Source organism: Pan troglodytes, chromosome X, assembly GCF_028858775.2.
Source record: "Pan troglodytes isolate AG18354 chromosome X, NHGRI_mPanTro3-v2.0_pri, whole genome shotgun sequence".
In the NCBI taxonomy this organism is placed as follows: domain Eukaryota; kingdom Metazoa; phylum Chordata; class Mammalia; order Primates; family Hominidae; genus Pan; species Pan troglodytes.
In genome coordinates this window covers 31,448,086-31,471,564 of record NC_072421.2, presented here as the reverse complement: position 1 = coordinate 31,471,564, position 23,479 = coordinate 31,448,086, and the positions used below count along the sequence as shown (strand labels likewise).

At 38.2% G+C, this 23,479-nt stretch overlaps 1 protein-coding gene across 11 annotated transcripts in view; it reads left to right on the top strand.

Moving 5' to 3' along the window:
• Positions 1-848: 848 nt before the first annotated feature.
• The window catches only part of TAB3 (TGF-beta activated kinase 1 (MAP3K7) binding protein 3), a 61,372-nt gene continuing 38,741 nt past the window's right edge, over positions 849-23,479 (top strand). The window contains exons 1-5 of one of the 11 annotated variants that reach the window (XM_063804503.1): positions 849-1,096; positions 6,470-6,622; positions 18,128-18,230; positions 22,147-22,231; positions 22,478-22,581. The gene's annotated coding sequence lies outside the window, so the exon portion shown is untranslated. Of the gene's footprint in view, positions 1,097-1,162; positions 1,532-6,469; positions 6,623-18,127; positions 18,231-22,146; positions 22,232-22,477; positions 22,582-23,479 lie in introns of those variants that run through there. The other 10 variants (XM_054677001.2, XM_054677000.2, XM_054677003.2 and 7 more) reach the window with 10 other exon arrangements.

Sequence of the window (23,479 nt, the reverse complement as noted above, 5' to 3'; positions counted from 1 at the left end):
AGAACTTACTGTGCTAAAGGGTCATCATTGTTTTTTCTCATTCATCTCCATCCCAGACCAATAGCTCCCTGAGATCACAGCATTTCCTCAGTAGCTGGCACATAGGAAACTGAACAACACACGTTTGAATGAATGAGCAAGAAAAAATAAAATAGGAAAAAGAATTATTAGTATCAGATGGCTCATGTAGCACTAAAAATGAAAGAGAAAGTTAGATGGTGATGTGGGAAACAGGAGGACTGTGGCTGCCAGCTGTGAGGCCATCTGCAAGCACACAGCAAGAAGCTCTTGATTAATAATGTGAACCCATAACAGGATGAAGAAGGTGCAGCTGAGGCTTTGCACAGAATACTCGGTGACAAAACCCATAAGGACAAGCAAAGGGTTAGAAGACTCCCGGGGACGCAAAAAGTGTGTTGGCCATTCGGGCTCCTGAGGGATGACCAAGCCTTAAGGGACGCCTCTCACTTGGTGCCTGGTCCTGCCAAGCCCTTTACTGGGTTTCTTGACTGGGTTTCTTGACTGGGTTTCATTACCTCGCCCCGCGCCACTAGTGGAAACAGGTAAAACCTGGAGAACTAGGTCCTACTTTAGGGGCCGTTCCGGGCATGCGTCATTACCCGCGCACGCAGGCGCAGTAACTTCTTCGGTAACTGGTACTGCCCATTTCCGATATGGGAAGCGTTTGCTCAGGCTTCCCTAACTTATCACCTTTCCTTTGGGCCCCCGCCCTCCTGTTCCTGTGGGGGAAGCCTCGCGAGATCGCCCTGGGCAGTACCCGGCGGCGCCATCTTTGTGCCTGGCGAGCGACGGCGCCCGACGGAAGCCCTGAAGCCAGAGCTTGCTTGCCAAGCTCTCGCTCAGACCGGATCTAGGAAATACGAGGCGGGCCTCGGTGGGAGGGACGCACTGAGGGAGGAGGGAGGAAAGGGGGCGGCGGCGGCGGCGGCGGCTCACACCGGATCCCGGCCCCGCACGGCGCGTACCCTGGGGGTTCGGGCGGGGAAGCGGCGCCGGCCCGGACCCCCCGCGGGAGTAGGCGACGGGCGTGAGGGCGAGGCGGCGGCGGCGGCGGCCAGAGAGCAGCAGCCGCCTGGTGAGTGTCCGCGGGGAGGCCCGGCACCTGCCCGAGCAGGGACGTCGGGGGCGCCCCCGGGATCGTCCCAGTGACCCTGTGCCTGAGACGGTGGGCGTGTGCGCAACTGCGGCGTCCCGGGGACTCACCCCGGCCCGGGACTGCGGCTGACAGCGGGAACTGCGGGGCTGCCGGAGGTTTGCGCAGGGCCTGGCGCGTCCGCGCCCGCCCCAGACGCCCCGAGAGGCCGAGGGGAGAGGGAGTGGCTGGGGTGGGGTGTCGACTTGATTGGCCTTGGTCCCCCAAACGGAGGGGACGATGCCCTTCCTCGCCGGACCCTAGGCACTGCGGAGAGTGAGCCTCTGTGGACCGGCTTTAAGCCCCCAGGAAGGTGTTTGAGGATGAGGACTAGCAGCACCAGCGTGGGGGCCGTTGAGGGTGTTGAGAGATGTGAAGGTTAGTAGCAGTATAGTAAGAATTGTTGGAGAGGAGGTTTACAGATGACTGTTGGTAGGTGTTGAGTAAGGAGAAAACATTGCTTTCCTTTAAAGATCGCACAAGCAGTCCTCTGAGGTCCAACAACAGATTAGAGTTATTCCCAGTTGGAGTTCTGTAGTTTACTACCGTGTGCCAGCTCATAAAGTGCGTAAAAGCAGGATTTGAAGGGTGAGGGACAGGTGAGGCATAAAGTAAGCTGCATAAAAAGATCCAAAGTTTGTTAATGTGTTAAAGTGTAAATCCTTCTGTTTCTACTGAAATGTAACTTATTTAAATTATTTAAGAAAACTTGCCACCTTTGATCCAGATCGGGCTTGTCAGTTCGATGTGTTTCTTCAGTGACGTTTGTCAATCAGGCAGTCATTTTGGCATACAGTATATTTACTTCTGGTTTCTAAAAGAACAAGAATGAATGAGAAAAGGGAACAGTTTGGCAAACTGAGCTTTCTTTGCGCACTTTTTCATTTTGAAAGGATAAGAGAATTTACTTTTTTCTTTGCTTTAGCAATGATTTGCAGTAGTATACAAGAACACGTGGAAGAAGAAAGGGTTTTTTGAGATGAGAGTTTAATTTTGCACAGTGTTAAATTATAAAGGGCCTCATCACCCATGGTAAGTTTTGTGATGGTGTGTTTTATGAACACCGGAAGAATACAGGCACATACATATACATGCTTTTTAGTCAGTGTGTGATATGAATCTTTACAACCGTAGGGACAGCCCCCGCCCCCACTTGCTTACAACTGGCTTAATCAAGGGAAAGACTTCAGTGAAGGTAAATATTAAATATGTGATTTTCATCTTCACATCTGAAAGAACATAATCTGCATTCAATCACCCTGAATTTTCATCCATATGTTTATTTGATGGAGTCTTCCCCTCAGTTATAGATACCACATTGTGTACAGTTTGTTGGAGCAAACAGAGCTAACGTCGATTATATTCAGGCACTGGAGATCCTCACAGCTACCCTGTGCTAAAGATAATGTTATGCCGATTGCACAGAACAATACTAACCTCCAATATTCTTTGGTGACTTCGCTGAGGAGATTATATAGCTGGTAAATTGCAGAGCTAGAACTCAAACTCATGTAGGTCTGATTCTAGAGTGTGTGTTCTTTCACCATACTCTGCGTAAGTTTTTGTGCTGACTGATACAAATTTTATGAAAATGGAAATTTGTGTTACAAAGAAACCTTTCAGTTCTGTTGGTAATCTTGAAAGCTTTCAGTGTCCTTGGCTCCAGATAATCTCAAGGTTTTTTTTTCTTTTCAGATGCGTCCATTTTCTAGCCAGAGGTAACATTTGAGCTAGAAGTCTGCCGATCTGTAAAGAGATTCCTGATAGCTGGTAGTGACCTATCTGAAATTCAGATATTTTCAGTTACTTTGCCTCTTGTGTCAGCATGCCCAAGATACTTCAAAGAACAAATATTTTGTTTATTCTAGTCCTGAATAGTATTTCAAATTACATTATTACATGGCAACTATCTATAGGGGTTTGAATTTGCTTTATCAGCTTGGAGGTACACATACACATCCCTGCCTTCTCCAGCAAGTGGAGTACTTGACAGCTGACCCTGTTTTTCTTCTCTTTAATAATTTGATACAAAGGTTTTGGACCCTATTCATGATTTGCAGAAAAGACGGCAGCTCTTCTGGGATCCACCATAATCTGCTATGGGGCAAGGGAATGAAAGACCTTAACAGGTTCCCAGGCAGTATCTGAGGTGTTGATGAAACAGCAGGAACATCTTGCCAGTGGTCACTTTTATCTCCCACTGGTCTTTGCTGTTGCATTTCTTATGTGCTGCAGAGCCTGCTCAAGAGAAGGGCTCCACATCTGAATAGAGTTGAAGTGGAACAGCCACAGAAATCAGAAAAAAAGAGAAAAAGATACTAAATGTCTGGTAGTCATCCTCCACCAAGTCACTTGGTCAGGTTTAGCTGCCTAGTTAATTATCTCTGGCTGAAAGTTCTAGAAAAGTTTTGAAATTTGGGGTTTGCTGCTTCATCTTTTAAGAAGTACATTGTTTGGGGGCCTTCAGTTAAGTAGTCCTGTCTTCACGGAAACAGAAAAAGGAGTCTTGTGTTCCTCAGTACACATCAGCATGTGTGTGTATTATGTAGCTTTAGAGACTGTTTTAAGTAATCCCTTGGCATCTTGATGGGCAATCTGTGGTCTGAATAAGTTTTTAAATATAGTTATACTCCCAAGAAAGCGTTAAATAAAATATACTTCCTTACTTGTGAAAGTAATTACTCATGGTATTTGGGCTATTTATTAGGGCAAAAAAAAAATCAACAAATGATAATGTAACTGAATGCTTACCAAGTAAATAAAGCCTTTCTGAAATGATTTATATTGCCACCGTATAAAGATAAAACACCAGGAAATTGCCTCATATCTACTTATAAGTTTATTTTCATACCTTCTATATAGTAAACCTCAAATTATTACCATGGCCACAAATATTTATTTCTCTAAAAGTGAAATGGACTTGATGAAATATTTGGAACTATCAAACTGAATTAATCCTAAATAAGAACATTTATTATAGTTTAATTCATGGACAGTTCTATTTGTCCAACTCTAACATCCTACTTCCCTCCCTGCTTCAAATTTCTCTACTTTCCATCCTCTCCTTCTGATGCTGTTCCTACCATTTACCTGGCACCCTTAGTTTTCCATTGACACTGAAGTCTTTGATAGGGTGGATGCTAACAAGGAAGGCACCAAAACTCCTCCAAGTCCCTTCTCCACCATCCCGTGCTCTAGGAGGTCAAGAGGGATGCGGATAAGATCTCTTAACCCACCCTGTTCTTTCTTGAAAAGGAGGATGAGAATAGCCAGAGTGAGGGAGGCACTGTCAAGACCCTCCAATGGTTTCTCCTCTTCTTCCCTCTCCTTAAACACCAAGGAGGAAAGTTGGTAAAAGCCCACGTGCTGCAGGAACAGGCACTGTACACTCATCCTCTTCAGCAGGCCGCCATCTTCGCACTGTTTCCTCACTCCTTTCAGCTGCCATCCCCCGCTCCATCCTTCTTTCCCAGTTGGTCTTGCCTTCCTCATCCCTGGATCTCCTCCCACCCCAGCTCTGCCTTTTTGCCCTCCTTCATAGTGGAAGCCGAGGTCTGTGGTCCTAGGGAAGCTCAGACTTCCAGTTATGGGAGGGAAGATTTCCTTTTTCTACCTCCAGGGCTAAATGGGTCAGGAGTAGTTGCTGTTATCCTAAGTTGGAATGCTAAATTGATTTTCCTGTAGAAACATTGCCCACACAGGTTCTGTGTTTTGTTATACTTCTGTAACCTTTTGGACATTTAGGCTTTTGTGAGCGGGCTTGGAAACCTAGCATATTGATCATTGTCTCCTGGAAAGGCAAAGTCTGAGTTTCAAATAGATGATTTTAAAAATCAGCTTGTGCTCCAGAAATTGTTGAGGGTTGCCTGCTTTTTGTTAATTATTCACTGAAATGGTAGGTATTAATAGTACACCTTTAGCTGTCCAGAATTAGATTTATGTGGATCAGATGGCTCTTGTGGGAGATAAACTGATAGGCTTTTTAGATTGTCAATGAAGAATTTCTAAATTTAGGCACATGTTTTGAAATAAAATTTAAGTTAGTCCATCTCAGCCTAATATTGTCATTAAAGCGGACAGATCTTGCAGTTTTGTTGAAAGAGCATAGTTTTGGTTTTTCATAAAAGGAATATCTTGTTCCCACCATGAATTACTGATGATTTGAAACTTTTCAAAGGTATTGGACCTCTTGCAGTTATTTTACCCTCATTTATTTAGTGTAAACATGGGACAGTGTGTTTGTTTTACTTCAAGATTTTAAAATAAAGTGTTAGCGTGTTGAGGTTACATACTGTTACCACTGTTTGTGATGTTCAGACAATTAAGTGAGGGATATGAAGGTAATAAAAACAAAGCTAAGTACATTTTAAATTTGTTTTCCATAAATGTGTTCAGTCTTATATTGGTTGAAGGAAATACTCCTAATAAAAGGCAAGATGGTTTTTTTTTTTTTTTTTGGTTTCCAAACCACTCTTTCGTTTGAAAAATGACTTTCAGTAAGCACGCTGTGTTCATTTTAAGAGTTTACCAAGTTATTTAATTACACAGCGAGTGCAGAGGTTAAAAATATGATCTCGGGGTAAAATGCCCAGATGTTCAGATCTGACACTAACTAGCTCTGTGTTCGTGGGCAAATTACTTAATCTCTGACCTGTTCCCTCATTTTTGAAGGGATAATGTGGTACCTACCTCATATAAGGATTAAATGAGCCAGAGGATGTATCATATTTAAAACATGCCTAGCAATGGTGAATACTCAAAAAGAGTTAGTTCTTATTATTACGTTGTCGTCATCATTACTACTATTATTGTTATTACTTTAGCTACTTTCGAAGATGATACGCCTTCTGTTCTGGGGTGTGGGCATGAAAGATATATTTGTTTACCAGGTAGCAATTTTTTAATGCAGAGTTTATTTGAGAGGTTCAGGGAGAGAGCAGTATGTTAACTGCTGGATATATCCACAATTGGCCATAGTGCAGGAAATTCATAGAATATTAAGCTTATTTTTTTCAGTAACACCATTCCTTTTGTTAGCTATAAAGAACTATGCCTTTTTGATGTTTGAGCAAAACTAGATTATTTGAGTAATTGCAATGTCTTTATTAAAATACAGTTATCTTGGTATCTAAAGGCTAGAGTCTGTGCAGGGGGAGCCTCAATTTCTAAATGATCCATTGGTAAGACTTTTTTTTAAGCAGCACCATTTTCCCACAGAAAAATGTCACATAATAGTGTTCAGATTCCCAAGCCAGCCCAACATATCTGAATTTGAATACTGATAGTATTATAAAAACTAACTTTTATGTGTAACAGTGTCTCAGCAGGAACATGCACTGAGTACATCAAGTACTGAAAGATTATGAACACAATCTTGCAGATACGGCAGTAGGGCTATCTTCCTTTGCAGTCCTAGCAAGGACCGTCAAGCCTTGGGAAGAGAACTCTCTCCTCTGGTAGAGGCCGAGGGTAAGTAGTGGAGACTGGTCTCTAGAAGGCAGTAGCTTTTTTCTGGCTTGGCTCCTTAAAAGGCTGTATAGTATAGTGGTTAAGCGCACGGACTGTCCACTCAGAGTGCTTATCTTCAAATCTCTGTTCTATTACTTACAGAACTTCCCATCTGTAAAATGTAGGTAAAAGTAGTGCCTCCCTTATGGGGTTCTTGAGAGGATTAATGTGTTAATACGTGTGTAGTGCTTAAAATAGCATCTGACCCATAAGTGAGTGCATAAGAAGTGTTATGTATTTTTTAATTATTCAGCTTGACTGGTCTAGGATCTCTAGAATACTTTTGTCTGCTTGGCTGTCCACTGCCCACATCTTTTGCACTAAATAGGATTCTTCTCTTTCCTTTCTACTGAGGAATGGTTTCAGACTCTTCATTCCTGCCTGAAGTATTTTTTAAGGGGTTTAGGGGGGTTTATTTTATTTTTTAATGTTGGAGAAATAGCATTCTTCTGTGAACCCACTCCATTTCCCCATTTAGGCCTTGTGTTGATGGAGATCATCATTTGAAGAAAGATATTGACTATGGGCATTTAATTGAGTCAGAATTGAGGTACAAATTTCTCAACTTTTAGTAGTTTTTGCTAAGTCATTTCTTTTTAAATAAGCTTTTTATTTTGGAATAATTTTAGACTTACAATGAAGTTGCAAAGATTGTACAGAATTCCTATATACTCTTCATCCAAGTATATATAACCCTGGTACATTTGTCTAAACGAAGACATTAACATTGGTACATTATTGTTAGTGAGACTGTAGATTTTACTCGATTTTACCAGAATCTCACTAATGTCCTTTTGCTGTTCCAGGATACCATGTTGCACTGAGTTGTTAAGTCATTTTTAATTATTTGTTTTTATATCATGGAGCCCTCCAGTTCTTTAGTGAATAGATTTCTGTGGTTGTAAAGCCATTTTCTGTTTTAGTTTTAAGTTTTCTGCACATACTCGAAGGCTAGGTGTTTCCTCTAGGGATGGCAAGTCCAGGGATTTATCTTGGCACTGAACTTTATAGGTTGAAATAAAAGGAGAGAGTCCTATTACTGTGGAAAGAACACTATGGTGATGGAGTGTAGGCTAAAGCATTTTTATAATTTAAAACTGTGTTTTCATGGGACTAAACGAGTTATTTTATGCACTATTCACTTTTGATGGATTTGATTTCAAAATGACAAGTCATTCTTCCTATTAAAAAAGTGTTAAGCATACTTCTTGGATATAGAAGCTAATTGAAATGAATTGGAGAATTTAATTTTTTAGTACTCATCATAGTTATGATTGATTTAATAAATTAAGTTAGTTTAATTTCAGTAACTTAGAACATTTGTTTATATGCGCTTTTAGAAAATCCTTGGTTTCGATTTGTGGCAACAATCGAGTCTTTTTGTTTTTTTCAGGGATACCATATGTAACAGGTGCCATTGTTACTCTAACTTTTCACACATGCCTTCAGTTTGATGTCAAAGTCATCATTTAGTGTAAACAGCAAGTTATCTGTTAGGCTGCACATCATGAACTTTACTTTTAGAAAGTCTTATCTTTTATGCCACAGAAATAGCATTTGGCTATTAGTCATGGATGGCAAAGAAATTAATTTTGAGTTGTTTGGATAAAAATGTTTCAGTTGACTGTAGTGTGTATTGAGAGACACTGCCAGTAAACAAACTCTCTTGGTAGGTGGAAATCCCCTAGAAGTTACAGAAAATTGGGAGGAGGTGAACTTAATTAAATAACTTGAATTGTTTAGACATATTCAGAGCTTCTTATGACCTTGAAGAAATCACCCAACTTCAAAAGACCTCGGTTTCTTCATTTGTAAAATTATGGAGTTTGACTAGATGTGTAAATCTAGTTGTTAGTTAACTTCTAAGATGTAAAAACCCTCTTGTTTAACAAAAACCTACAAGATCAAGTTGCTTATCTGAAATCTTTATGAATCAACACTAGTCACTAAGTCTAGATATAAGTCAGTTTATCAATTGGGTTCAAATAGTTTCAAACCAATATTACTGTAAGTTTGAGAGTCACTAGTTGGTTTGACACCTCTTGTATATTTTTGGTAATTAGTATATTGCTTTTTAAAATTTTGTTATCTGATTTTTGTGCTTTACCCTGAAGCAGTGACCTTCAAACTTTTTTCTCATATTCCCTAAACAATTTTGAAAAATGTACTCCTTTACACTTAAAAAAAAAAAACAAAAAACCTCTTACTGAAGTTTAATATGCAGAAAGTACACAGAAAGTACGGTAGTGAACAACTCAGTGAATTTTCACCAACTGAGCACACTTGTGTACTAGCACCCAGATCAAGAAATTCTTACTACCTTACCCCCCTCCACCCCCATCCCTGCATATTGTCCTAACTTCTAACACCACAGATTAATTTTGCCTACTTTTGTACTTTATCTAAATGGACTCTTTTGTCTCTGACTTCTTTTATGCAACATCGTGAATTTGAGATGTATTTATATCGTATGTAGTTGTAGACTGTTCATTCTCATTACTGTATACTATTCCACTGTATGAATAGATCATTATATATTATTGTTGAGGGATATGTACGTAGATCTCAGTTTGTGGAGAATGTCTTTGTGACCTTGGAGTAGGCAAAGATTTCTTCAGCAGGACTTTTCAAGAGTAATTATTTTACAGTTTAGATTGGATAAGGAATGGGAGAACTGGTTTATTGAAATATGAGCAGTTAAATTTTTTTTAATGTTAATATGTAGTTAAAACTTAATATTCTCTAAATCTCAGGGAGAATGTTAATATTTTTAACTAAATCTTCCAGGTAACAGGTTTGTGCTTTCATGACTATTTTGGGAGGAATTCCTTCAAAAATGTGTCATGTACTTCCTTGTCTTTTTGACTTGCCAATTTGTAGGAGTTTTTTACTATATGCTGGAAATGAGCCCTTGCTGGTTGTAAATATCTTCTCCCACTGTGTGGCATGCTTTTTCTATTTCATGGTATTCTCATAAGATTACCTCCAAGGTATTCTCTCATCTTCTAGAAGCTTTATTGTTTTGGCTTTCACATATAGATCTAGCATATACCTGAAATTGATTTTTGTATTTTGTGTGAGGTAGGGGATAATACCGTCTTTTCCTATATGGATAGCTAATTTTCCCAGCACACCATTTCCCTGCTATTGTCAGGAATCAAATGTCCATATATCTGTGGTTCTGTTTCTGTGCTTTCTGTTCTGTTCCTTTGGTCTGTTTGTCTCTACTTGTACTGATGCCACATTGTCTTGTTTATTATAGTTTTATCATAAAACTTGATATCTAGTAGAACAAGTTCTTCCACATTGTCCTTCGAAAGCATCTTCGCTATTCTTGGCCCTTTGCACATTTCTTTGATTTTAATATCATCTTGTCATTTTCCACACACACCCACAAAACCTGTTGCTACTCTGATTGGAACTGCATGGCATCTAGAGAGCAATTTGGGAAGAATTGACATCTTTATCATTTTCTAATTCATGAACATGATACACTACTCCATTTATTTAGGTCTTTAATTTCTTTCAGTAATGGTTGTGATTTTCTCCGGAAGACTGTTCACAACTTTTGAGAGTTTTATTTGTAGATATTTGATATTTTTTGATATTGTAAATGTTTATAGCCATTATTTTGTTTGTTTATATCTTTATATTGACCTTGTATCTAATAATTTTGCTAAACTTTTAGTCATATATCTTTAGAGTATGTATTTGATCTTTTACTATGTATTCAGTCTTCTTATCTGCAAATAAAGTCTTGTTTCTTCCTTTCGAAATGTTATACTTTTGTTTCTTATCTTACTGTACTGGCTAGTATTTCGATTATAATGCAGAATAGAAGTAGTAATAGTGGCGCTATTGTCTTTTTTCCTTTCTTGAAAGGAAAACTTTGAACATTTCTCCATTAAATATGATGTTTACTTTAATTTTTTTCTGGCTATCATCAGATTAAGGAAGTTTCATTCTCTCCTTAGTTTGTTAGGAGCTTACATCATGAATAGATACTGGATTTTATCAAATGTTTTTCCTATTGTTAATATAACCATAGGATATTCCTCAAGTCAAATTATATTGATTGATTTCCTAATGCTAAATAAACTGCATTCCAGAAATAAACCTAGCATGGTCAACATCACATTTTCCTCTAATTTTACTTTGGAATTTTAGATCTTTGTTCGTGAGTGGGATTGGCCTGAAATTTTGTTTTTCTTGTACTGTCCTTGTCAGGCTTTAGTAGCCTTGTAAAATGAGCTAAGGAAGATACCTGCTTTTTGATTCTCTGGAAGAGTTTAGGTTAAGTTTGGTTTTATTTTTTCTTTAAATGCATGATAGATTTTAGCAGTGAAGCCATTTAGGCCTAGAATTTTCTTTGTGGGAAAGCTTTTAATTACAGATGCAGTTTTAAAAATACTAATAGTATTCTTCAAGTGTTTCTATTTTGTTAATATCTGCTTTTATATTCAGTATATTTTATATACCTTTTTAGGAATTATTTTGCTCTTTTTCTTTCTAACTTCTTGAGATGGGTAGGTAGGTGTTTATACCCTTGTTTCCTTCCTGACATACATATTTAAAGCTATACATTTCATTTTCAAGTATTGCTTTACCTGCATCCCATCATTTTTGAGATGTAATATTTTCATTATTTCACAATATTTTAAAATTCCCACTTTAATTTCTTTTTTGATCCATGGGTTTTTTAAAAGTATATTTCTTAATTTCCAGTAATATGAGAATTTTCTAACTGTGTATTTTTTGTATTTTGTTTCTGGCTTTAACACATTTTCCTTAGAGAACTTTGAGTGATTTCAATCTTTTAAAATGCCCTGAGACTTACTTTATGGCTTAGCATGTGGTCAGTTTTTGCAAATATGTAAGCACTTGAAAAGCATATATTCTGCAGTTACTGGATACAGCATTCTATATATGTCCATTGATCAAGTTTGGTAATTGTATCGTATCTCTGTCCCTACCAACTTTTTTGGTCTGCTTATTCTTTTAACTACTGAGAGAGATATCTTTCTTTCTTTCTTTCTTTCTTTCTTTTTTTTTTTGAGATGGAGTCTTGCCCTGTTGCCCAGGCTGGAGTGTGCAGTGGTGCGATCTCAGCTCATTGCAACCCCTGCCTCCCAGATTCAAGCAATTCTCCTGCCTCATCCTCCCATGTAACTGGGGCTACAGGCACGTGCCACCACACCTGGCTAATTTTTGTAATTTTTGTATTTTTAGTAGAGACGGGGTTTCACCATGTTGACCAGACTGGTCTCGAACTCCTGACCTCAAGTGATTCACCTGCCTCGGCCTCCCAAAGTGCTGGGATTACAGGCATGAGCCACTACACCCAGCCAAGAGATGTCTTAATATTTGCCCCTGAGATACTAATGCATGTCTAATTCTCCGAGAAGTTTTGTCAACCTTTGCTTTATATATAATTTGAGTCCATGTTATCAACTGCATACAAATTTAGTTCGTTATATTGTTCTGGTGAATTAAGCATTTTATGACTATGAAGGGACTCTTTTTAACTCTAGTGATCCTTTTTCTTTGATTCTATTTTGTCTGAAATTAATACAGCAATACCATCTTTAATAGAGCAATACCATCTTTATTTTAGCTAATGTTTGCATGATATATGTTTATCCTTTTACTTTTAACCTTTCTGTATTCTTATGTTTTAGATGGGGCTCTTGAAAGCAACATATATTTGTAGATTTTTTTTAACCCAATCTGATAATCATTCTTTTTTGAAACATTTGATTCATTTATACTTAATATAATTATTGACATTTTGGGGTTAAGTACAGCATTGCATTTTTATTCTACTAGCTCTGTATTTCTTTTTCCCCTTGTCTTTTTCTTTTATTTGACTATTTTTATATCGTTTTTCCTTTATTACTTCAGACATCACTTATTCATTTTTATTCTTTTTGTGATTACCCTAGCATTTATAGCATGTATTCTTCACTTATCAAAGTCTAGTGTTAACTGATACTTCTACCTTCCTCCTAGTTGAAGCAAGAATATTAAAGCACCTTAGTTCCATTTACCTACCTTGTGACATACATATTGTTGTCCTGTAATTTAATTTTCTGTATGTATTTTAAACCTTACAAGACATTATTTTATACAGTCAATATTCCTTTAGATTTCACGTGCTTATTTGAACTTCATGGGTCTTCATTCCTTTCTCTATCTGTGACCTTCCATCTTGAGGCAGTTTTCTTTTGCTTCATTCTTAGTGAGGGTTTGCTGGAGATGAACTCTGTTTTTATTTGTCTGAGCCTGTATTTTAATTTTTTTCTTGAAGGATATTTTCTCCTCAATGGAATACTAGGTTGGCAGTTGTTTTCTTCATGCTTCTTGGAGATACACAGTCTTTTAGCTGCCATTTTTGTTGTTGAAAATTAAGCTATCAATCTAACTGTTGCTTCTTTGAAAGTAGTCTCCCCACCTCTGCCCCTGCTGCCCCTCCATCAGGATGCTTTAAAACTTTCCTTTGTCTGGTGGGAATTCAGTGAGATTGTTACACATGTGGTTTGACAGGTTTCATCATTTTTGGAACATTTATTCAAATATTGCCTCTGCCCCATTCTGTCTCTTTTCCTTCTGGGATTCTGATGAACTCTTGGATATTAGACCTTTCTCACTGTATCTTCCATGTTTCTTACCCTCTCTTCATTCTGAGCGTTTTATTTTTCCCCGACCTATCTTTTGGTTCACTGTCTCAACGGTGTCTATTGGCTGTTAGACCTGTTTATTGAATTCTTAGTTTCGGTTTTTGCATTTCTCAGTAATAAAATTATTCTTTGCTTCTTTTAAAAATCTGCTGTGTAGCCCGGACAACATGGCAAAACCCCATCTCTACAAAAAAAAAATACAGAAAATAGCTGGGCATGCTGGTGCATGCCTATAGTCTCAGCTACTCAGGAGACTGAGGTGGGAAGATCACCTGAGCCCCAGAGGTCAAGGCTGCAGTGAGCCGTGATCACGCCACCGCATTCCAGCCTGGGTGACAGAGCGAGACCCGGTCTCAAAAACACCCAAATTCTGCTGTGTCACATTTTATGATTTCTAGGTCATTGCTGAGATTTTTAAGTTTGGCTTTCATCTCCTTGAACATAGCAAGCATAATTTAAAATCCATGTCTGATAATTCCAATACTTGGAGTCCTTCTGAGTCTGTTCTGGTCATCTTATCATGTTTCCTCGTGTGCCTGATTGTCTTTAATTGCATGCTGGGCATTGTATTTGAAAAATTATTTGAAAAATCATTTGAAACCAAGGATGATAGTTTTTCAGAAAGGAGTGTATGTGTGTGTGTGTGTACATCTGCTTAAGGGAATCCAGAAAATCCAGAGTTGCTTAATCAAATCTCAGCTTTAGAGACCTTCCTGGGCCAACCAGATGACTCAAGGCCACATCACATTCAGTGTGTGAACTGATTCATTGCGGTTCACCCTTATTTCTAAGTTGCAGCCCTTCAGGGTCCCAACCCGAAAGTGGGTGAAGAGGATTTTCCCTTTTGTCCTTCTGTTTTGGCTCTTTGACACTTTTAAGAAAGGCATTTCTTATATTTTGACCAACCCTATTCCTTGCCTTCAGATAGGGAGGTGCTTTGTTCGCTCTTTATGGGCAGGATTTTCTTAGAAGTGGCAAAGACTGTCATTTTCTCTAAGACTTCAGACTCAGCCCTAGTTCTGTTTAAGCTTTGTTTTATATAGCTGTACTCACTTGTATAATTATATACATTTTTAATTGAAAGGTTACATTGTATGTGCGTAAATATAAGTAAATTGTTTCCTGAACACTCAGCAATATTTTAAGTCTCTTCAACCTTGGTCAATTGCTAGACCTTGACAATGGACAGGTTTATTTAAATTTCAGCTACGTCTGGAATGACTCAAAAGATGAAATCCCTCTTAATTGCTATTGAAATTAGGATGCATAATATCAACTAAAATTTTTTCCTCTCATGGAAGAGAATACTTTCCTAGTTACACTTTTGCAATCACAGCTTCTGTCTTAGCATACTTATATGTAGGTATAATATATATCTGCCCTTGTGAAATAGGAAAAAAAAAAAGGCAGTTCTGCTGAGATTCCTAGATTTCTGCCATATGAGAACCCTCAAACAACCTAATCAATGAACATTGTGCTTTACAAACTTTTTTCCTTCTATGTAAATTAATAACCCACAGCAGCCTTGTGAGGTAAGTATATGATAGGTGTGATATTAAGCAAAGGATTAGGAAACTGGGCCTAAGAGGTTAAGTAACTCGTCTGTCGTCCCACACCTGGTGAATGGCATATGTTCTTTGTCTGTTAGTATTACAACATTGTGTTTCAGCTATAATGGCCAGGTAACTCTTGCCTGCAGATGCTCACTGACTTCCCAGTTTTATCATATTATGCTTTCTTCTTTCTGTAAGTCATATAATATCCTGACCCCATGACTCATGTCCTGAAGATTGAGACAATTGGAAGATTACTCCTTCATATCTCATCCTCACCGCCTTCCACCCCATTTCTAGAACATGGTACCACCAGCTCTGGAATTTGCCAACCTCTCTGCCCTGTTAGAAAGCTTGCTGTGTCACTAGTCCTTTCTCATCCCTACACATACAGTCCCTTTCTCTCTTTTTAGACATGTCTCAGTTTTTCCAGTTCTAAAAGAGATGCGTCTTTGCTTTCCAGTTCATTTACCGTCTTTCTTGGCACTCAGGGCTTCCTTTGTTGCTTCTCCAGTCACTCTTGATGAAATCCTAGCCAGTCTTGTTTGCCTTATCCTTCTGAATCTTAAGAAGGGCAAAAAGCTTATCTGCCTTGTACTTCTTTTCCAGCAATAGAGTCAATGCTCCTATACTTCTAGTGATTCTGCTTCTGAACCGCCCTCATATCTCATTTTCAAATCATTGTTTTCAGCATCCAGCAACATCCTTGCTACTCACTTGTAATGATAGCCTTGAACAATTATTTTACGTTAGGCCTGTGAATGTCAAATACCCTTGTTTATTTGTAGGTACTTGACATTTGAACGTTTTATTTGAACATTTCTAAATGTACACAAATGAAAGGTCCAATGAACCTCTGATGCTACAGTTACATACGTTTTACCATACTAGTTTCATCTCCTTACTCCTCTTTTTTCCAAGAATTAAGGCATAGCCAAGACATAATTTCACTCCCCAATAATTTAACATCTCTAAAACAACACATTTTCTTACATAGCTACAATGTTATTATCTTATACAGCACATACAATACAGTTCTTAATAGCACATATAATACAGTTGACCCATGAACAAAGCCGAAGTTAGGAGTGCTGACTGCCTGCAGAGTCAAAAATCCACCTGAACTTTTGTTGTTGTTGTTGTTGTTGTTGTTGTTATTGTTGTTTTGAGACAGGGTCTCACTCTGTCCCCCAGGCTAGAGTGCAGTGGCATGATCATGGTTCACTGCAGCCTCAATCCCCTGGGCTCAAGTGATCCTTCCACCTCAGCTTCCTGAGTAGCTGGGACCATGAGCATGCACCACCACACCTACCTTTTTATATTGTTTTGTGGAGATAGGGTCTCCTCATGTTGCCCAGGCCAGAACTCCTGGGATCAAGGGATCCTCCCGCCTTGCCTTCCCAAAGTACTAGGATTATAGGCGTGAGCTACTGTGCCCAGCCAATGTGCCACTTTTGACTCCCCCAGAACTTAACTACTAATAGCCTACTGTTGAACAGAAGCCTTATCAGTAATATAAACAATTAACACATATTTTGTATGTTACATATATTACTGTATTCTTACAATAAAGTAAGCTAGAGAAAAGAAAATGTTAAAATCATAGAAAAATATATTTACTACTCATTAAGTGGAAGTAGATCATCATAAAGGTCTTCATCGTTGTCATCTTCATGTTGAAGAGGCTGAGGAGGTGGAGGAAGAGGTGGGGTTGGTCTTGCTGTCTCAGGCATGGCAGAGGCAGGAAAAGGGGAGGAGGTGGAAGGAGAGGCAGGCACACTTGATGTAACTTTTTATTTTATTGAAAAAAATCCACATATAAGTAGACCCACATAATTCAAACCTGTGCTGTTCAAGGGTCACCTGTACTTAGTCCATCCTTAAATTTCCCTAATTGTCTAAAAAAAATTCGTTTTTTGATAGTTGGTTTGTTTGCAACAGGATCTACTCATTGTATTTGGTTATACTCCTTAAGTCTCTTAATTCTCTTATAATGTATAACAATCCTGTCTGCTTTTTTTCATCCTCAGACTATGCCATTCTGGTGAGGTATTGTTTAACTTGTTTCTTTATCCTCTTACTTCATATGGACCGGAAATTAGATCTATATGCTTAATTAGGTTCATAATATATTTTCTTGGAGGGGTGGGCAAGAGTGCTTGTGGTCACTTCATATTACATCACATCTGGAGGCACATATCATCTGGTCATTTCACCTTAAGTGTTGTGAAGATTCATCAGAGGGTTCAAGTGGTGACAGCTTGATCCCTTTGTGAAGCCCAACCTTTTACTTAATGCTGTTAGCATCCATTGATTACTGGTGCATGAATTAGTTATGTAATTAAAGGTTGCAAAATTGTGATTGTTCAATTTGGTCACTTCTGCTATTATTAGCTGAAATATTTATATATGGACAAACTGCTTTCTCATTCACAAGAGCTATTTGGTTAACCTGAAATATGTAGTCATTTATTGAATTGTTAAATGTATAACTCTATTATTTTACTAAGGCTTATGATAAAGTGATTCTTGAAGAAGTTAAAGCTATTCCTGAATGTTAGATTAGTAATTTTTGTGGGTTGGGTCATGGGGAAGGTCTTCCAATCCTGAGCGAACAGTTCTAATCCTATTGAGAAAAGGTAGGGTGGCAGGGAAAAACAAACAAAAAAACAGAAGAAAAGATTGTATACTCTCTTCATTATTGTGGGCTTGCAGTGCGGGTGTGGTGCTTACTTGGGGTATGGGAATTTTAAGAAGTTCCTCTACTTTACCAGAGACTAAATCAGACTCACCACGGAGTCCTTTAAATTTTAAAGACCTATGGCCCTAAAAGGGCCTCAGCACAGTTTTGCAATCAAATTCATTAAATTTTAATGACTAGTACATCTTGGGAAGCTGCAGGGACTCCTGATGGTTTTCCAGGGATGCAGCTAAAGCTCCTCTTGCTAGCTTTTTCTGAAGCTAAAATCTCAGGAAAGCTTCATTTGTCCCCTCTGCTGTTGTAAAGCTCTACCTTAGGCACTCGAGGTGATGAGAGAGGAGCAGGCTGGCTCAGGCAGTCAGGAAAACTTTCTCTTAGTATCAGTTAAACATAAGTTTCATTCACTGAAATTTCATGTAGTAAAATGGCCTGCTTTTTCATGACCTTTTATTCATACACTATATCACTTGCTCATACTGTTGTATTTAAAGCTTTCACAGTTTGAATCTTACCTCATTAGCCTTTTATTTTTCAGGACACTGTCTTCAGCCTTTTCTTCAAGTTTTTGACCGTGGATTGTGTTGTGTCAAACTGGACGAATTATCTTAGTTGAATTTTCACCAGTTGAAAAATTGGAGGTAAGGAGTATATTTCTTTTTTGAAAATGAATCTATATTACTGTTAACATGTTTACACCCTCCCCTCCATTTATATTCCGTGTCCTTTGTGCATTTAAGAGCAAGGATGACAAAATAAAAGATGTCCAAGTGATTTCATGTGTTTAGATTTAGGCCCTAAGAGCAGCAGCTGCTACTGCTACTACTAGTACTAGTACTACTACTACTGCTAGTGGGAGTTACAAGTTCTTTGGACAATTCATTTGCTATTAGAAACCTCACCAGAAAATAGAAGGGTAATTTAGCAGTTTATTTTGAATAAAAGGGGCTAATCCTACTCAGGTGCCAGATCCCCAGCATTGGAGCTGGTGGAGATTGAAAGATCTGCCCCCAAGAAATAACTAGATGTGTGTGGGATATACGAATCTTCCAACTTCCTAGTTTTTGTAATTTTTCTTATTCTCAAATCCATGTTAAATAACTGAATTAAGCAGATGGTAAATACAGTATTATGAACAAATTTTGTTAGTGGTATTGTAACCATAATTCTTGCTTTGAACCATTGGTAGATCTGTATCAGGAAAGACTACATAACAATATCAGCCGTGATTTCTACATAGTTTATCTTTCTACCTTATGAAAATGTTCCCACTTTTTATAACATCTGTTTCCTAGTATCCAGCATGGGTATGTGCTGTGAATTAAATACTTAGGCAAGATGTTGTGACACCCGTTTAATAATCTTGGCTTTTAACAAGTTTTAAAATCCCTCCAGCCTTCAGTTATCTTCTTGTGTGAAATGTTTGTATTTGGGTTGAGTTCAGGGTTTTGCAGATTTGGCACTATTGGCATCTTGGGCTGGATAATTTTCTGTTGTCAGGGGCTGTCCTGTGCAGTGTAGGATGTTTAGCAGCATCTCTGGACTCTGCCTGTCAGATGTCAGTGGCACCTTTCCTTAGTATGACAACCAAAAATATCTTCAGACGTTGCCAAATGTCCCTTGCAGGGAAAAGTCACCCCTGGTTGGGAACTACTGGGTTAGATGATGTGGAGTTTCTTCCAGCTTTATAATTCTATTGTTTTTATTTTAAACAAAAAACCTATTTTTTGTAATCCAGCTTAAATGTCATCTCTTCCCTGAAGCTTTCCTCAGCTCTCCTTCTCTTTGTTCTACCTTGTTTCTTTTTCTGACTACTTATTATAGAACTCAACCCCACTCTATTATAACTGCCAGTGTTTCTCTCACTACAAGGACATGGGTCTTCTGTATCGCCAAGCTTAGATTTTATTAAATGAATGGGCAATGGGTTAGAAATTGTTTAGTTAATGATTATAAATAGCATTTCTGTTAATCTTTCAAACTCTTCCACTAGGAAATTCCCATAGTTGTGATCTTGGATTTCAGGGTTAATGAGACTGATTATTCATTTTTAAAAAAAATCTTTTAAATATATTAGGAGGCAGGAGCCTCCTATAGGTATGTGAGGATGCTACATGAACACATCTAGGCTGCACTTGAGAGAAATCACACAGAAATTCATAACGTGAAGAGTTAAGTCATTTCAACTGTCATATCCAGAGGGTTTCTCCAGTACTTCCATTTTGCTTCTTAATCAGCAAGCTTCCATCTATTTAGAAGAAGGTAACAGGGAAAGTAGTAATATTTTTCCTTGTATAACTTAAAATATATCACCATATTTGAAGTCACTATTTCTCAAACCCACAGTAAGAAATACATTTTAATCGTGATCTAGTACATACGCACATACCTGAAACAAGTTTTTTGAATTAGTATTTGCCATTACTGTATGTGAAACACTTCGATATTTTCTGTTATTTCTTTTTCTTTTCCCCTTATAGTCATCACGTAGTACATTTGTTATACAATACATTAATAAGTCAAAACCCACCATTTGAAAAACACTGTTCTAAGTAATCTCTTTAAGTAATAAAATGTGCAGATGATCTGCTTCTGGCATATGTCACCAATAGGTTGTTCTATCTTTCTTTTAAAATAACGTCATTTAGGAATTGATGCAACCAAGACCTTAAAACACCTTGACCAGAGCAAATTAGATTTCCAGTTATTTTCAAGGCCTATGTTTTGTCATTTATATTGAATATTTAGTGTGTACAAGGCACTGTAGCCAAAAGAGCATGTTTGATTCTTGTTCTCAAGATTTATAGTGAAAAATCCTAGAGGAGAATAAAAAGTTAATATACTAAGTGCTGAAAGTGATAATCAACACACAGTGACTTTTATAGGCATTTATGAAAGGGAGAAAACTTTGTAGGCATTTAGGAGGGGGTTAACATAAATGTGGGATGGCAAAAAACAAACAAAAGGCTGGGCGCAGTGGCTCACACCTGTAATCGCAGCACTTTGGGAGGCCAAGGTGGGCAGATCTCCTGAGGTCAGGAGTTTAAGACCAGCCTGGCCAAAATGGTGAAACCCCATCTCTACAAAAATACAAAAATTAGCCAGGCATGATGGAGGGTGCCTGTAATCCCAGCCACTCGGGAGGCTGAGGCAGGAGAATCGCTTGAACCCAGGAGGCGGAGGTTGCAGTAAGCTGAGATCGTGCCATTGCACTCCAGCCTGGGTGACAGAGCAAAACTCCATCTCAAAAAAAAAAAAAAGTGTGGGGTGGATTTCGCATTGTTGTATCAGAAAGTAGAAAAAAGTATTACACATGGTAGAAACAGCATTTATGTCAGTGCACAGTGCTTCTTGCTCATACTTGAAGTTAGTTTTTTTTTTTTTTTTGGATAATCAAAGTAACTGAGAAATTAAAAAATAAGAAAGTTTGGTAAACTGCAAAATTAAATGTATGATATAAACACAGGGTATGTTATTTTAGCTCTACTGTGGTTGTAAAATGAAGTTGACTCAGGAGATCAATTAGAAACTTGTATGTATGATAGCTCTGATAAAAGCCAATATATGCCCTAAAATGATAATATTAACATTGAATTACTAGGTTTACTGAGAATGCGGATAATCTCTAAATGGGGAGAGAGAGTGCTCATCTGTCAAAATAAGTGAATAAGGTTACTATTCTCTCTCTCTCTCTGTCTCTCCCCCCCCACGCTCTCTCTCTCTCTCTCTCTATATATATATAAGCTATATATATATATATATAAAAGCTATATATAAAAGCTATATATATATATATATATATATATATAGCTTTTCACTAAACAGAACTAAACAGAAAACAGGGTTTATAATAGAGGTAGCATTTTTCAAAAAGTTATACACACTTTGTGCTATGCAATTAAAAATCATATAGGCCAGGTGTGGTGGCTCACACCTGTAATCCCAACACTTTGGGAGGCCCAGGTGGGTGGATCACTTGAGCCCAGGAGTTTGAGACCAGCTTGGGCAATATGGTGAAACGCCGTCTCTATGAAAAATAAAAAAATTAGCCAGGTATGGTGGTGCACACCTATAGTCCCAGCTACTTGGGCAGCTGAGATGGGAGGATCACTTGAGCCTGGGAGGTTGAGGCTGCAGTGGGCCGTGAGTTTGCCACTATACTCTAGCCTGTCTCAAAAAAAAAAAAAAATTATATGCATGCTTCATAGGCCTGGGCTTAATCCTCTCTTTTCTAAATAGAATGGAGGCTCAGGATGCTAAGTCAGAACCAGGTGTTGACTTAAGAAAATAAGCAGTGGACTTGTTTTTCTTTTTGAACTTCTGCTCTCTTCTGTGGGATAATGTAGAATTTAGTTGCTGTAGAAGATATTTCTGACCTAAAAGAAAAGAAGATTCAGTTTGTAAGGATACTTGGGAAAGAGCCAACCTGCCCTGAAAGTGTGGTCTAGCATCCTGTCTGCTGTTACTTTGAGGCACCAGAAGTCTACTAGTTTTTTGTTATTTTCCATATTGAGTTGGGAAGTTAGCAAAAAGATAACCATCTTTTCGTTTTCTCAGATTTCTAGACTACTGAAAAGAAGTTGCTTTCAGAGCTGGAGATGTGAATAAAATTTCTGTGCCAGGGTTGATAAACCATCTTGAGGTATTTTTTTTTCTAATTTTAAATAACTCTATTTTTTAAAACAGTTTTAGTTTTACAGAAAAATTGAGAAGATGGTACAGGGAGTCCCCATATACCCTGCAGTCAGTTTCCCCTATTATTAACAGCTTACATTAGCATGGTACGTTTGTTACAATTAGTGAACCAATATTGAAACATTATTATTAACTGAAGTCTATATTCAGATTTCCTTAACTTTTACTGAACATGTTTTTTTTCCTCTTTCAGGATTCCATCCAGGAAACCCCATCACAGTTGGTTGTTATGTCTCCTTAGACTCCTCTTGGCTGTGACAGTTTCTCAGACTTTTGTTTTTGAGGAGTACTGATCAGGTATTTTGTAGACTATCACTCAATTGGGATGTGTCAGATGGTTTTCTCATGGGTAGAATGGGGTTATGGGTTTTAAGGAGGAAGACCACAAAGGTAAAGTGCCATTCTCACATTCTCATCACATCATACAAACAGTCCATACTATCAACGTGACTTGTCACTGTTGATGTTGACCTTGATCACCTGGCTGAGAACGTGTTTGTCAGGTTTCTTCACTGTAATCTTTTTTTTTTTTTTTTTTTTTTTTTTTAAACACCCCTTTCCTGTATTGTGCTCTTTGGAAAGCAGTCACCATGTGCATTCCACACTTAAGAGGTGGGAGGTTATGCTCCACCTCCTTGAGGTGAATTATCTATGTAAATTGTTTGGGATTTTCTGCATGGGAGGCTCCCCCCACCCCTCATTTATCATTCATTCATTTATTCAGTCATTTCTTTATCTCAGTATGGGCTCATGGCTATTTATTTTATACGTTGGATCATAATATAATACTACTTTATTTATTTTGGTGTTCAAATTTTTCCAGCTTTGACCATTGGGAGCTCCTTCAGTTGGCTCCTGTGTCATTTCGACATGCCCTCATCATCATGGGATTTTGATTTTTTAGTACTTCCTTACTTTCTGGTACTACAAGATGCTCCAGGCTCATCCTATATATTCCCTGCCCCAGTTTTAGAATCATCCATTTCTCCACAGGGCCTTGGTTCCCTTTATTAAAGAGAGAATGCAATTAGAAATCAAGAACTGGGTGCTGGGTGTGCTCATTGCTACTGGGGTATTGTTGCCTCTATGTCCTCTCAGCTGAAATTTCCATGTATATAGTCTATATATTTATGCATATTTATAAATATTTTTATGTATAATTTTAATGTGGCAGCTAACATATTCTTTGTGGGGG